Here is a 16,498-nt window from a genome sequence, read left to right on the forward strand (position 1 = left end):
ATTGTGAAATTTAAGCCCTGGCTCCTAAAAAGCAAAAAAATTGAACTGTTACTGTGGTCATGAACAAGACAATCATGGCTATATATGTACTGACCCTTACTCTTTCCTTTATAGAACCTAGGTATTAAGGTTCTTACTAAATATGTTTTCTGTTAAAACTTGTATAATATAACTGCATGGGCATTGAACAAGAAGCATTGTTTATTTATCATGGAAGCAGTTTTTCTCTCCACTTGCACCAACACATTGGGGTATCTGTTAGAGAGATTAGAACCATATTTACTTGAAGGTGTAAACCTACATGTTACCTAGATGTATTAATTTGTAAGGTCTTGTGATTCTAGATGCAGTTATCAGCAGCTGGGGTGTGTCTCAGCAAACTGCCAAAAGAAAGAAAGGGCCATTAGGTAAATCCATGAATACATTGCATTGTGATAGCTGTTCACATTATAGTTAATTAAGCACCAAGGGCCTGATTACGACCTTGACAGATGGGAACCTCCATCGCAAATGTGAAGGGTATTGTGCCCTCTGTTTTACAAATTCCATATGGTATAATGGAACTTGTAATACAGTGAACGGGATATCCGTCATGTTTGTGACAGAGTATTCCATCTGGCAAGGTCATAATCAGGCCCTAAATCTTGTTACTTACCTTATAGAGGCTGAGAGAAGACAAAGCGGCCCAGAAGTCGTCAAGTGGCAGTTTGGTGTCCATCAGCTATTGTCCCTTCATTCCAGTAGGTCAGGCCAGATCAGCATTTCTTTGCTTGGCCTGCAGGGAAACAGGGAATTTACTGCTTGTCTATTTCACTCCTACAAAAGGTAAGAGCCTGACATAATGACGAGCCAATGTTCACATTTTGCCAGAGTGAAATGGAGGCACATGATATCACCCTGACTGATCTGGCCCACATGATTAGTAATCTACAAAAGGAGACTTGGTCATTAGCACAGAGGGTGAACGCCTTACAGGGTATAATGAACACAAAACCGAGTGCACTAGATGTAAATCAAGGGGGAAATCAGCAGAGGGAGGTCTACACAGCTGGAACCAGTCAGAGAGTTGGAACCCACTTAATACATGTCAGTACCCCGTCCACAATTCTCCTGGTCTCTCCTGAGTGTTTTTTTGGAGATTCCACAAAATTTGCAACATTTTTTAAATCAGTGCCACTTGTATTTTTTGTGCAAACCCCCTTGTTTTCTCAGTGACCAAGCCAAGGTTGCTTTTGTTTTATAATACTTGAGGGACACTGCTGCAACATAGTCAATACCTTTAAGGCAGAATTAAAAAAGTTGCTGGACCACCATACGTTCCTTAAATCTGTTATATTTATACTTTTTAGTGCCACATTTGCGCCACTTTGTGACGCAAAAGCGGTGCAAATTTACAAAATACAACTGTATTTTGTGAGTTTGCACCACTTTTGCTTAAATAAATGATGCAAATGCAGCACTAAAAAAGTATAAATATGGGCCGAAATTGCTTAATCTGAAACAAGGGAATAAGGACTTATTAACCTTTATAACCATGTTCAATAGATTGGTAGTGGAATCTGGTTGGCCTGAGAGCAAAAGGAGTTACTGATTCTATAAGGGACTACAAGATGAATTAAAGGTTCTCCTACCAAGTGGTTGATCCCCCGAAAAATTGTGCTGAACTGATAGATTTGGTGGTTAAATTAGATTATCAATTAGTAGAACATGGCAGAGATAAAGTGAGACCAGAAACTAAGATAGTGATTTAAGAGGGAAAGAAGCCTGAATCAGAAAAAAGCTGATGTGTCCAAACCTATGCAGATAAGGTGTCTTAGAGGATTGATAAGCGACAATGAATAACAAAGACGCAGGGTTAAACCTCTGCCTATTTTGTGGTAATAAAGGGCTTTTCTTATGAGATTGTCCTGTAAAACTCAAGAAAGCTGGAGAATTCAGAAGCTAGGGTACCCTAAACCCAGGGAGGCAAGTGTTTTGGGTATTCAACACAATTTTGCCTCAAAGACCTTAACACAGACATTTGGTATACAACATAATCAGCAAATTTTTGTGACAGCCCACTTGTTTTGGGAAAGGGTCTCAGTTTGTCTCCAACTATTGGTTGACTCTGGGACTGCTGGGAATTTTATGGACCACTCACTTGCTTCATTTTATCAGATTCCTAGTTAACCAAAAGACCAGATAGACAATGCGAAAATTATTGATTGTAGCGCTTTGAAGTCAGGCCCTATTACCCGTTCCATAGTTTCCATGCAGATTAACATACTGGACACTCACAGAGAAAATATTAAGTTTGACTTAATTCAGTCTCCACAGTTTCCGGCTATTCTGGGGATACCATGGTTGGAAACTCACAACCCTAACATTGATTGGAATGATTGTACTATATTCTTTCCCTCCACATATTACAAAACAAACTGTCTCTATATATCTCCCAATCCTAGTCCTGACAATATTGTGGCACTGTCACCAGTGGTTGACTGCTCCGATATTCCTTCCTGCTACCATGATATGTTCTTTCCATTATAGAACCTGGGTATTATGGTTCTTATTAAATATGTTCTCTGTTAAAACCTGCCTGTGTATTGAACAAAAAACATTGTTTATTTGTGATGGAAGCAGTCTTTCTCTCACTTGCATCAATATATTTGGGATATGTGTTAGTTATTTTGATTCTAGATGGAATTTTCAGGAGCTGGGTTGTATCACAGCAATCTGTCAAAAGGGAGGAAGGGACATTAGGTAAATCCATAAATACATTACATTACAATAGCTGTTCACATTATAGTTAATTAAGCACTAAATCTTGTTACTTATCTTATAGAGGCTGAGAGAAGGTGAGGCAGCTGGGAAGATAAGAGCCTGAAAAACTGTGCCACTATATAATTTAAAAAGATCAAGTGCTTGCAAAAAGCATTCATTACAATTTGTCTTTTTCTATCTTTCCTGAGATAGCTACTTCTGCTGGTCCGCCACCCACAGGAGATGAGATAGCGGCCTAGCTCCGGTGGCAGAGGCTGGAGGCCACTAGGGCCCAGTACCTGCAGTTGGTTGACAAGGAGGCCCAGGCACTTGTACCTGCTCCGGGGCCCAGTTCCACCAGCCAACCTCCTGCGCCTCTAGCCTCCAGGCCAAGCCAGTTGAAGCTGCCTGTCCCCAACTCCATACCATGATTGTTGCCCTCTTTTTGGACCAGCTACATCATCTCCGAGTACTGCGCGGGCCACTTGAGCCATAGGATGGCACATCTAGAGGTCCAGATCTAACACTTGTGGATCCTCATTGAGAATGCCTCTTATAGCCATTTTTTATATTTTTTGCTTTGGTGGGAGGGATTTCTGTTGTGGGTGGAAAGGGTGAGAATTTGGGCAGAGCATTTTTTCTTTTTGTTCATTTGGGCATTTCTATCTATTTTGGACATTGGTTGGTGATGGAGAAGAATGTTGGGCCTGCTATGAGTGGAGATGGTGGGATTAATTTTAATTGTTAGTGTGATAGGATGGTTCTGACCATCTAATCTGCTGGGATTATTTTGCTTTTTGATCACCTGGTTTGAGCTGTCACTTTTGGGAGCCTCAGAAACTGTGATTCACCCACAATAAACTCATGGTGAAATAGACTGCGCATGTTTGCTGCCAGTGTCTGCCTTTTTAAGAAAAGGCTGCTGCGATGCAGCAACAGTAAGAGGCTCTAGACTCGTTACACATGAAAACGTGTTTACACATGTGTGCCCATGTGTGGGGGCTGCATGTGGGAGACTCCTGTTGTACGCTACCCAAGAACTGCACACAGGTAGCCTGGCACAGAAGAGACTGTGCAGAGTTGGGCGGTGAAGTGAAATTGGAATTATAATGTGGGTGTTAACAGTTATAGAGAAAGTCAGTGGACTTTACTGTTTTGACTGGGGCGACACTCCATTTTACTACTATGGGCATGGCAGCCTTAGGGTGCAGCTCCAGTTCCCTGGGGTCCTCAGACTCCAGAGTCACACCAATGTACACTGTAATCTGTTTGAAAAGAACAATTCTGTAAAGATCAAAAGCATATCTGCAAAGCTTATGGGTCATCCAGCAATGTTGCATTTCTCTGATTGAGCTCAGAATCAGAGTACAGGCCTTTTCTGGCCCTGCTGAGCTGGGTTAATTACTTCTCTCTCGAGCTGCAGGAACAAAAGCCTAACCCATCAAGGGGAGCAATTAGTGTAGGGGAGAGAGCTCTCTTTTGGAGGTCATTTTCTGCAGAACACTGCAACTGGAGGCTGGCGCCATGAACAATTAGAAGGAAGAACCCCCTGACAACCACCTTGATTAAGCGCTCTGTCTCTGATTGACCCCAGCATCAGGGGGATTGCCCCAGGACCAGGGAAGCTTCTACCCCCTGAGGACCAGTTGGGGGAAAGACTGGGCTATGTGCAAGAAGGAGAGGCCCGAGCAGCACAAGGTAAAAGCCTGGCTCCGGGAGCCAGTAAAATCTGCTAATGACCAAGTCGTTGTATTGGAGGACAGGAGGGCTGAGCAACGTGCTTCCAATAGCTAGGGATCTCCACCAGGAACTAAAGGAGAACAAATCAAATCAGGTTTTATAAAGCACAACTACTCACCAGTAAGGGTCTCAAATCGCAAGATCATTAAAATTGGCCCAATGGGGCCCAAGTTATGGCTGTTTCAAGATATGGTGAGCTTTACCAGCCTGGCGACGAAGCACATGGGGCTCCGCTGTTGGTTTTCAACTTGTGTCCTGCGGGGCAAGGCCTGGAGGCTGTCCCCAGAGCAGGAAGAATGTGGGAAGCTCTGTTGCACTTTTTCCATGGAGAAAGAAATCACCAAGGCATTGCTGAACATGGAGCAGGGCTGTTGTGCTACTCTGCCATTCTTCGAAGGGGGCTCAGGACCCCATCCCTGGGTCTTGAGAAGATCTGGACTGGGGGAGCATTGTTGTGCCCCCAAGAAAGAGGGAGGGGGGCCCGACATCACCAGATGAATGAGGGAGTGTCTCTGCACTCCCCATAATGCAGGCCTTCTTTGCTCCCCAAACCGGTGTCCAGCAGAAGCAAGAAAGCCAGGGAAAGTAGACAGGGTCACCCGCAAGAGTGGGCAGACCCAAATGGAAATTCCATTTGCTGTGGCTGCACTCCAGGGTGTAGGCCATGGTGAGTGCCAGCTTGGGGCAGTCCAGAGTGGGCTCCTAAGGCTGTACCACAATGTGGGGCACACTGAACAAGAGGAAATATGAGCAAGATGCTGCATAACACACCCGAAGGAAAGTGACCTGGCTCTCCCTGAAGTAGCAGGAGAGCCGCTGCTATTCAGGAAGTGTGCAAGGAGCACCCAATAATGCACTGCAGGGCTTTGCCACATTCCTGAGTAAAAATTGCTTGTTCCCTGTCTGTGGTGGCCACCAAAGGAAAGCAAATGTGTCCAAAGGGAGCTGCAAGAGAAGTACAGATTCCCCAACAAGAAGTTCAGTGTCTCCAGCCTAATTTGGATGTGATTTTCTAACTAAAACTCTCTAAGGTTTTTTTTTTATATTTCTAAGCTCTCCATAGGCTGGAGGTTTTGCCCTACAGATGGAAGTGCTGTTCCCTCTAGAGGGAAAAGAAAATGGCTACAGTGCTTGTGGCCAAAAGGGGTAAAATGTAAGTTTTTATGTTGGCAGATACCATCTAGGGGTGAAAGGAGATAATTGCACTTTTGTGTTTTCACAAGAGTAATGTTCTTTAAAGACAATGATAAAAGTGCAGTATTGTACGTTGAAAGCAATTCAAAATATATGCTGCAAACACCCCCATGATTAGATATCTATAATTGCATATTGTTGTAATTATAAAGGTGCTGCTCATCATGGGCTGTATTGGAATTTCATTATTTATGTTTAATACACAAATCAGTAAGAAATGCCTATACCATTTTCTTGTAAATACTTTATTCAAGTAATGAGACTGAAAGCCTCTCATGAACACGGAACTTATGCTTCATTGGCAGTATTAAGTGCTTTCGCCCTAAAGCATACTCATGTCTTACATTTCAACACAAGGTAATGTTTTTGGACATGTCACTTGTTGGTCTCGATCTCCTCTGGGGAGGGACGGGCTTGATTATGCAATATCATCCAGAAGTATTTACACCACATTGTGTATGTTTGTAAATTGTTGCATAGTATTGAGTAGTACTTGTGTACTAAATGTACTGTTTCCTTTTTCAAAAGAAAAAGCACATACTGAACAATCATTTATTGAGTATTATTATTGTGTATCTGTGAATGGGGATTGCTTGCCCACACCACCTCCAATGAGTAGGCCTTGGATAGCTCTGCTTCACTACCTTGTGAGTCAAGTGCTACAAGGGGGTGTTTGGTTACCAGCGGAGGACAAATATGTACCCATTACTTGTGTAGGCCACTAAAATAATGACCCATTTTCTAACATTGGTGTTCAGCAGTGGGAAACATAGTTTCCCATTCTGTTGCACATTCACAGCAGTCTGGTTTTGACACATAGGCGTTCATTACAACATTGGCGGTAAAAGCTGCTTACCGCCGTGCAGAAGACCGCCAACACACCGCCGCGGCTGCGGAATTCCGCCACAGCTATTATGACCCACAGCACGGAATCTGCCAATATTCAGACACCCACACAAGTCCGCCACACCAAAGGTCAGTGATAAACTGGCGAAAACAAAACCTCCACCGTCACACCAACAGAAATACGCCCACACAATCATGACCCACGAATCCACGCAGCAGTCTTTCAACTGCGGTATTCCATTGGCGGTACACAGCCACATTGGACAATTCAAAATACACACACCTGATACACATACACACACCACTCCCACACACCCAATACAATATAAAACACACACCCACATCACCCACAAACCCCTATGACCACAATTGAGAAAGAAGAACAGAGAGAGACACCACCATCAACAATACTAGCATCCACAGGCACACAACACCATCACCCACATAACTTCCACGCACCTCACACAACACCCCACTACATATCAGCACACTTATCACCCCACACACCACCCCACACATCACCCACACCACCCCATGGCACGGCAAAGACACCCCAGGTTCTCAAGGAGGAGCTCAGGGTCATGGTGGAGGAAATCGTCCGGGTAGAGCCGCAGCTATTCGGATCACAGGTGCAGCACACCTCCATTGCAAGGAAGATGGAGCTATGGCGAAGAATAGTGGACAGGGTCAACGCAGTGGGACAGCACCCAAGAAATCGGGATGACATCAGGAAGAGGTGGAACGACCTACGGGGGAAGGTGTGTTCTGTGGTCTCAAGACACCACCTTGCGGTTCAGTGGTCTGGCTGCGGACCTCCACCTCCTCCTCCACAACTAACAACATGGGAGGAGCAGGTCTTGGCGATTCTGCATCCTGAGGGCCTCGCAGGAGTAGGTGGAGGAATGGACTCTGGTAAGTCAAATCTTAACTATTACATCCCCCAGCCTACCTGCATGCCATCACATACCCCCACCCTCACCCTAACCCCATCACTCTAACCCCTCACAAATGTCCCAACATCACAAACCACACATCCTAACACCAAGCCCTGCATGCAACAACAAAGCATCAACACCCATCACTAAAGCATGTCCACTGCACACACCCATACACCCACCTAAACCATCATCACACAAAGTCCCACACAGGAATGCAAGCACTGGGGTACACGGTCAACCACCCATTGCACACCATGGCACACACAGATGTAATAAACATCCTTTTATACCTCTGCAGGACCCCTACCCAACGTCACCGGACAGGAGGATCCACACATGTCCACACCACCAACAGAAGAGGCCCACAGTGATGACAGCACCTCTGTCCAACTGGATCTAGATGACCAGCCTGGCCCATCGGGGACTCGGGACAGTCGGTTCCCATCACACAGTCACAGGCCACTACAGATCTTCCCTCCTCTGGAAACACCAGCACAGCACCCACCCAGGGGCCCCATACCTCCGTCCCCAGGACCCATCAATCAGCGGTGTGTCCACCACTACAGGGAACCCAGGCTAACCTACCACCCCAACAACAACAGGGACCTGGGGGCAGTGGTAGTGGGCACACGGTCCAGGGGACAGAGGCCCAGGAACACAGGGGAACTGGGAGGGCTGCTGTGCGACGGGGGAGGACAGGCCAAGGGAACCCACTCTCCACGAGGCCCTCTCCAACATCATGGGAGCCTACCACCACTCCCAGGAGACGATGGCAACGGTACTGGCCAAGTTTCAAGAGAGCCAGCGCCTGCAGGAGGAACAGTATTTGGGCTTCAGGGAGGAACTCAGAGCCATCAGTTCCACCCTGGGCACCATCGTAGGGGTACTCAACACCAGGATGGACACTGTGGCACTACAAGGGGCCCCTGACACTAGCCTGGACGATGAACTGCCCACCACCTCCGCCGGCGCTAGTGGACAGGAGGCACCGCTACAGGACCACCACACCGGCACCCCACCCCCTGCAGAGGGAGAACCACCTCGCAAACGGTCCCTGAGATCCAGGACAAAGACAGAGAACGATGCTAAGACCCCCGCCAAGAAATGAGACCACCCTGAATGTCATCCTTCTGTCCCACTTTGTCACCCTGTCCATCCTTAAACTGCCCCAGCTCCACCTCCTATTCCCATTTGGGCAATGCACCTGTGAGACTAATAGACTGGACTCTGCCATGGACATTCCTCCATCATCACCACTCACCATTTTGCTACCCCCTCCAATATTGAGCACTAAAATAAACACCCTTAAAGCACAAAACAATCTGGAGTCAGTCTGTGATTTCGGAATAGTGTATTAGCAATTACAGTGTCAAAAAGCTCTTTCATTTGTAATGTCAACGAACCTATGTCACACAGCTGTAGTCCATGAGGAATCAAAGCAGATGTCACACTGTGGGACCCCCATCTGTGAAATCGTAAGGGAAAGTGACAACTCAGTGACCATACACTGGGTGAAAACGACAGACAGTAGAGAGGTAGTAGTGTTAAAGTACATGTAGTAGGCAGGTTTGTATGCTTACCTGTGTTTCACTGGAAATATTGCTGGATCACTGAGTCCCTGTTGTCCATGTTTTCTTCTTCTGCTTACTCGTCTTCACTGTCCACAGGCTCCACAGCTGCAACAACACCGCCATCTGGACCATCCTCCTTCAGAAAAGGCACCTGTCGTCGCAAAGCTAAGTTGTGAAGCATACAGCAGGCCACGACGATCTGGCACACCTTCTTTGGTGAATAGATTAGGGATCCACCTGTCACATGGAGGCACCAGAACCTAGCCTTCAGGAGGCCGAAGGTCCGCTCGATTACCCGCCGTGTACGCCCATGGGCCACATTGTGGCATTCCTCTGCCCTTGTCCTGGGATTCCTCACTGGGGTCAGTAGCCATGATAGGTTGGTGTAACCAGAGTCACCTGCAAATGGTGAGGGACAACAGTTAGACACACACTAACTCATAGGGACATCCACAGACCCAGACAACCATTCCCACTGTCTTGCTTCCAGGTGCTCACCTAATAGCCACACACAGTGCCTCTGGAGTTGACACATCACATAAGGGATGCTGCTATTCCGCAGGATGTAGGCGTCATGCACTGAGCCAGGGAACTTGGCATTAACATGGGAGATGTACTGGTCTGCCAAACATACCATCTGTACATTCATGGAATGGTAACTCTTCCGTTTCTTGTACACCTGTTCACTCCTGCGGGGGGAACCAAAGGCATTTGGCTCCCATCAATGGCACCTATGATGTTGGGGATATGTCCCAGGGCATAGAAATCACCTTTCACTGTAGGCAAATCCTCCACCTGAGGGAAAACGATGTAGCTCTGCATGTGTTTCAGCAGGGCAGACAACACTCTGGACAACACGTTGGAAAACATAGGCTGGGACATCCCTGATGCTATGGCCACAGTTGTTTGAAAAGACCCAGTTGTAAGGAAATGGAGCACTGACAGCACCTGCACTTGAGGGGGGATTCCTGTGGGATGGCGGATAGCTGACATCAGGTCTGGCTTCAGCTGGGTACACAGTTCCTGGATTGTGGCACGGTCAAGCCTGTAGGTGATGATCACATGTCTTTCCTCCATTGTCGACAGGTCCACCAACGGCCGGTACACGGGATGATGCCGCCATCTCCTCACATGTCCCAGCGGACGGTGCCTATGAAGGACAACAGCGAGCACAGAGTCAACCAACTCAGAGGTACGTACCCACAGCTTACACAGAACACGAATCATAATCCAAAAAGTGGCCTGTATGTGTGTTGAGTCTAGGCCTGGGTATGTGTGACGCAGTTAAAAATGAAGCCATGTGGGCCCCTGAAATGGCGGCTGCCTGACCTCTAAAGTGGGACAATGGGATGTGAGGTAACTGTGCTGGCGTTGTACACCGTCGCGGTCGAAGGGTCTAATGTTAACCAATGCTGCATTGGTTAACATTAGACCCTATGGGTCCCATGAGCCAAAGACGATCTACGCCGGCGGTGACGGTACGCACCGCTGCGGACGTGACCGTCATTTTCTATCACTCGATACCTGATCTTCGACAGGAGAGGACCTACACTGCAAGTGCTGCTGTGACCTCGGTCTGGAAGAGACAATGGCTCGAGTGTGTGGGGAAAGGGCCCCTGCCTTCACATCGGAGGAGTTGGAGAAACTCGTGGACGGGGTCCTCCCTCAGTACACGCTACTCTACGGTCCTCCAGACAAACAGGTAAGTACACTGGGAGCATGCTGTATGGGCTATGCCTGTATGGAGTGGGGTGGATGTAAGAAGGGGGGGGAGATTGCGGCGTGCATGAAACGACGGTGAATGCATGTGCCGCAAAGGTAGGGATGGAGGCCAATGACTGTGATGGTGCAGTTGGTAATAAGTTTCTCTTCCCCCTGTACAATTCATGTAGGTCAGCGCCCACCAGAAAAAATATATTTGGCGTGCCATCACCAAGGACGTCCGGACCCTGGGGGTCTACCCCAGACAGAGCACCCACTGCTGGAAAAGATGGGAGGACATTCGCCGCTGGAGCAAGAAGACGGCGGAGGCTCAGTTGGGGATGGCCTCCCAACGTGGGAGGGGTGCCCGTCGCACCATGACCCCCCAGATGTTCAGGATCCTGGCGGTGGCGTACCCGGAGTTGGATGTGCACTTGAGGGCATCACAGCAGCCACAAGGGGGTGAGTACACTCTCATCCTGCTGATTTTGCGTGCAGTGGAGGTGTCTGGGTGGGGGAGGTGGGGTGTGGGTTTCCCTAGGTCAGGGCAAGTTTCGTAGGCAAGGTCCCTCCGTAAGGCAGGCCATGTGGCACCCCACCCCACCTCTGTAGAGTGCCAAGTACACCTAGTCATGCCCCTGTGTCATCCATGTGTGCAGATGTCGTCCATAGCCTAGTAGGCCATTTCCCAGGGATTGAACAGTGGAGCCCAAGAGCGCGGCGTAGTGCAGGGGGCTTCTGTGTTTGTCGTGTCCGCCAACGGTAGCGGTAATGCATGCACTCAACATGTCTTTCTTCTGTCGTCCCCCCCTTTTTGTGGTCTCCCTGTTCTTGTGTGCATTAGCATCATCAGGTGGAGGAGCAGTGGCACCGGAGCACAAGGAGGCTGCATCCCACATGGCCATGGAGGGCCACACTACGGACTCGGACTTCACCAGTGGGACGAAGGGCGAGGGGAGCTCCACGGCGGGGACAGGAGCTGAGACCAGCGACACGGACTTGTCCTCTGATGGAGGCTCCCTTGTGGTGGCGGCAACATCTGTGCCCCCCCATCTACAGGTACAGCCGCCACCCCCCCTACCAGCACCGCCCTCCTAGCAGCCCCTCAGCCTTTGCCCCGTGCCCGCTCACCCGGGAGGGTGGGCATCACATTCGCCCCAGGCACCTCAGCCCCTGCCCCAGTCACCCCTGCTGCCCTCAGTGAGGAGGCCATTGACCTCCTCAGGTCCCTCACTGTTAGGCAGTCTACCATTTTGAATGCCATCCAGGGTGTAGAAAGGCAGTTGCAACACACAAACGCATTCCTGGAGGGCATTCATTTTGGTCAGGCGGCCCTTCAGCGAGCTTTTCAGACTCTGGCCTCAGCACTGATTGCAGCCATTGTCCCTGTCTCTAGCCTCCCCCCTCCAACTTCCTCCACCCAGACCCAATCCCCTGTACCCCAGCCTATCACAAGCACACCTACAGACCAGAATGGAACACATCGTCAACACACAAGGGAAGCTCTGGCAAACATAAACACCACACATCCCACAGGCACTCACGCAAGCATCAGACACACCAACATCCACTGCCTCCACTGTGTCACCCTCCTCCTCGTCTCCCTCCTCCCTCCCAGTCTAGTCTACACTCACACGTGCATGCACTACATCTACAGCCACTACTGCCATCACCAGCACACCCACCACCACACCCCACTCACGTGCAGTCACCACCCCACTACCATTCACACGTCCCCTGTGTCCTCTCCCAGTGTGTCTGTGACGCCACCTCCCAAGATACACAAACGCAGGCACACACCCTCCCAACAGCCATCCACCTCACGACAGCCTCCAGCCCATGCACCTTCACCCAAAGTCAGCAAACGAACACCTCCTACAACCACAACCTCTTCCTCCACTCCCAAGCCCCCTCCAGCTACCCGTCCCAGTGTCTCCCAAAAACTTTTCCTGTCCAACCTTGACCTCTTTCCCACACCGCCCCCACCCTGTCCGTCTCCTAGGTCCCGAACTAGCACCTCAGCCACAACATCTCCGGGACCAGTGGTGCCTGTAGTCACTGGAATCTGGAGTGCACCGGCCACCAGTGCAGCCAGTGTGGCACGGAGCCACAGCACGGACAGTCCCCCACCTGTGAAGCATCAAAAGTTGGCCAGTGCCCGGCGGGAGAGGGGGAAGACTCCAGCCACCAAAGCCGCTCCCAGGGGTCCCGGTGGGAGTGTGGAGTCAGCTGCGACACCTTCCAAGGTGGGGAAGTGCCACAAGAAACCAGGAAAGTCTGGGAAGAGCAGCACGGCGGAGGAGACCGCCATCATCCCCGCTGCCCAGGAGGCCACAGCCATCATCCCCGCTGCCCAGGAGGCCACCGCCATAATCCCCGCTGGCCAGGAGGCCACCGCCATCATCCCAGCTGGGATAGAGAGAACTGCCAGCACAAGCCCCGCTGAGCTAGAGAGGACCGCCAGCACAAGCCCCGCTGGGACAGAGAGGACCACCAGCACAAGCCCCGCTGGGACATAGAGGACCGCCAGCACAAGCCCCGCTGGGACATAGAGGACCGCCAGCACAAGCCCCGCTGGGCTGGAGAGGACCGCTAGCACAAGCCCCGCTGGGACAGAGAGGACCGCCAGCAGCTGAGTCACTGCAAAGGAGCCCGCCGCCTCAAGCACCACTGAACAGGGCACCGCCACCTCAAGCACTGCTGGCCCATGAGCGCCAAGGGCACTGACGCTACTGAGTCTGCCACGAGCAGGATGAAGCACTCTGGGCACCATGCCCCCTCCAGAACCAGTGGAGAGATACATCCACTACCTCTGTCCTAAGCAGGATGAAGCACTCTGGGCACCATGCCCCCTCCAGAACCAGTGGAGAGATACATCCACTACCTCTGTCCTTAGCAGGATGAAGCACTCTGGGCACAGAGCCCCCTCCAGAACCAGTGGAGACTGTCATCCACTTGAGACACTGTGGCTTTGCACTCCCCAGGATGGAACAGTGGGCAAACCCACCCACTGTATAGACTTGAGAGACTGTGGTTTTGCACTCCCCAGGATGGAACAGTGGGCAACCCACCCACTGTAGAGACTTGAGAGACTGTGGCTTTGCACTCCCCAGGATGTAACAGTGGGCATCCCACCCACTGTATAGACTTGAGAGACTGTGGCTTTGCACTCACCAGGATTGAACAGTGGGCAACCCACCCACTGTAGAGACTTGAGAGACTGTGGCTTTGCACTCCCCAGGATGTAACAGTGAGCATGTGGCCCTATTGTGGATTTGGCGTCGTGCACTCAACCGGCTGAGGTGCCCCCCGTTTCCCTCCCGCTCAGGTGCCTGTTTTCTTGCTCTCTGATGCCCCTGCAGTGTTCTCTCCGTCATGGTCGGGGATCTTGTGTGGGCCTCGCCCATACCGTGTGGGCCCAGTGTTCCACGGACTTCATTGGAGCACTACTTGGACTACTAAGCTTGGTGTATATTTTGTTTATGGTGTATATATATATTTTTTTTTTTGCCTACTTGATTTTAATGTATTACAATGGTTACACTCATTTTCTTTTGTCTTTGCATTTTTCCGGGGGGTTTGGGGGGGTGTAACTATCATGTATAAATATGTATTAGTGTATGTGTTGTAGTGGGTGAGGGTGGGGGTGGGGGTGCTGTGTATGTGTGTCCCTGTTTTTTCCCTTCCCCCTCCCCTGTGTTGTAGGTGCAGCACTCACTGTGGTCTTCGCCGCTGGCGTTTGTGCTCCTGGTAGACTATCGCAGGGAGAATTTGGAGTTCCGGCTCCATGGTGTCCTGGTTCCTCGTGGGGTGTGTAGAGGTGAGCGTTTTCCCTTCGAAATCCTGTTTCCACCGTGTTTTTATCCGCGGTGAATCCGCCCCTGAAAAGGTGGTGGATTGGTAGGTTGTGATACTGTGGGTGTTACTTTGTCTACCGCCTGTCTGTTGGCAGTGACCGCCAAGCTGTTTATCTGTACCGCCGTGGCAGTCAGAGTTTTAAAGTGGCTGTCTTTGTTGGCGGTTTCCGCCACGGTCATAATTGCTATTTTTTTACCACCGGCCTGTTGGCTGTCCTACCGCCGCTTTATCACCGACCGCCAGGGTTGTAATGACCACCATATTTCCCATGCAGTAATGAGCAAATATTACAGTGCACGGCTCTGAGAAGGGTTCAAACGTTTGGTCATATGAAATAAAGGTATGAGAGGGGAAAGCCCTCATAGGCTCAAACTGTAGGGTCAATGTTTATACTGTGTTGTTATGACTGGTTCACATTCACAAAGGATGTGATGCAAAGGGGGAGCTTTCAAAGAAATGTTTACATAAAGTTCTTCCAGGCCCTAGTCTAACCTTTAAACCTTAACACTGCACAATAGGCGTGCAGAAATAGGGTTTCTTCTCTAGAGGTTTAGGGACAGCAACTGATATCCATACCACAGATTGGGGTAGATGGGTAGGCCTTACTTGTAAGGTGTGGGGGTGATTGGGGGACTGGGAAATTCCTGCACTTGGCAAAGGCAGAGGCAAGAGGGAGGGACCCTGCTAGTCCTTCTTCCCCACAGAGATTTTCCTGCCACTGGTGCAGGACAAATCCACCGGAAGGGTGGGGTGGGAGTATTTCATTTTTTTCCCAAGGGTAGCAACACCCCAATGGTTTCCGAGGTGAGGGACCCCAAGAAATGTTCCCATTGTGGTGGGAGGGTATGAGAATGCTCTGGTTCCAACAGGACACATAGATTACCTGGTGGGTAGGGTGAGCAATGCAGGGGTGCCCATGGTGGTGGGCAGCTCCAAAGAAGAGTAGTTCCTGAGATAGGGGGTGTAGCGATAGCCCGTATGTTCTCTAAGTGGGCTACGGAATTGACTTGAGGGTACTTTGTGGAGTAATCTCCAGAAGGGGAACCAACCAGTCACTCAGGTGGTAGGTTCTAGACCTATCCAGTGTGGAGGCCACAGTGCTGAGGCACTGCACCCTTTTCCAAAAGAGTGGCGGATGAAATGTTGTGTGACCCAGGGCATCCGTAGGTCTAGTTATGCTCAGACCATGTAGACAAATAGTAACCTCGATGCAGTCAACTTAGAACCAGGAGGGTTCATAGTGCAGTTTGGGCTCCCTGTAGGGAAAGGTTGTCTTATGGCTGGGTGAGGTAGGTGGTCTTAGCTGCCAATAGCCAGTTTAAGGTATCTGGGGTAGAAGACAAATGGTGAGTGGGATGTCTGGTTAGAACCCCTCATTACTTGTTATTGCTGACTACGTAAAGAATACCCATGATTAGTGGCAATTTCTTCTGATAGGAATCAGCTGGCCAGAGAATGTCTTAGAAGATGGCTCTTACCATCTAATCCACCCAGATTGTTTTTTTTTTGATCATCTGGTTTTTGACATTTCACTGTGGGTGAGCCTCATAACATGTGACTCACTCACGGTAATCTCATGGTAAAATAAACTGCGCTTGTTACCACCAGTGTCTGCCTTTTAAGATGAGGCCACAGCAACACAGCAAGAAGAAGAGGCACTTGGCTGGTTACACATGAACACGTATGCACACCCATGTGCATTCATGTAAGGGCTGCATGTGGGAGACTCCTGTCATGCACAGCTCAAGAAATGCACACAGATAGCCTGGTGCAGAAGGAACTATGCAGAGCTAGGTGATTTCCTGGAATAGGCCTTGTAATGTGTGTGTACATAGGTAAGGAAAGTCAATCTGCGTTACTGTCTTGACAGTAGTGACACACCATTGTATGCCCATAGGAAAGGCTGCT

This window comes from Pleurodeles waltl, chromosome 4_2, assembly GCF_031143425.1.
Source record: "Pleurodeles waltl isolate 20211129_DDA chromosome 4_2, aPleWal1.hap1.20221129, whole genome shotgun sequence".
NCBI lineage: Eukaryota > Metazoa > Chordata > Amphibia > Caudata > Salamandridae > Pleurodeles > Pleurodeles waltl.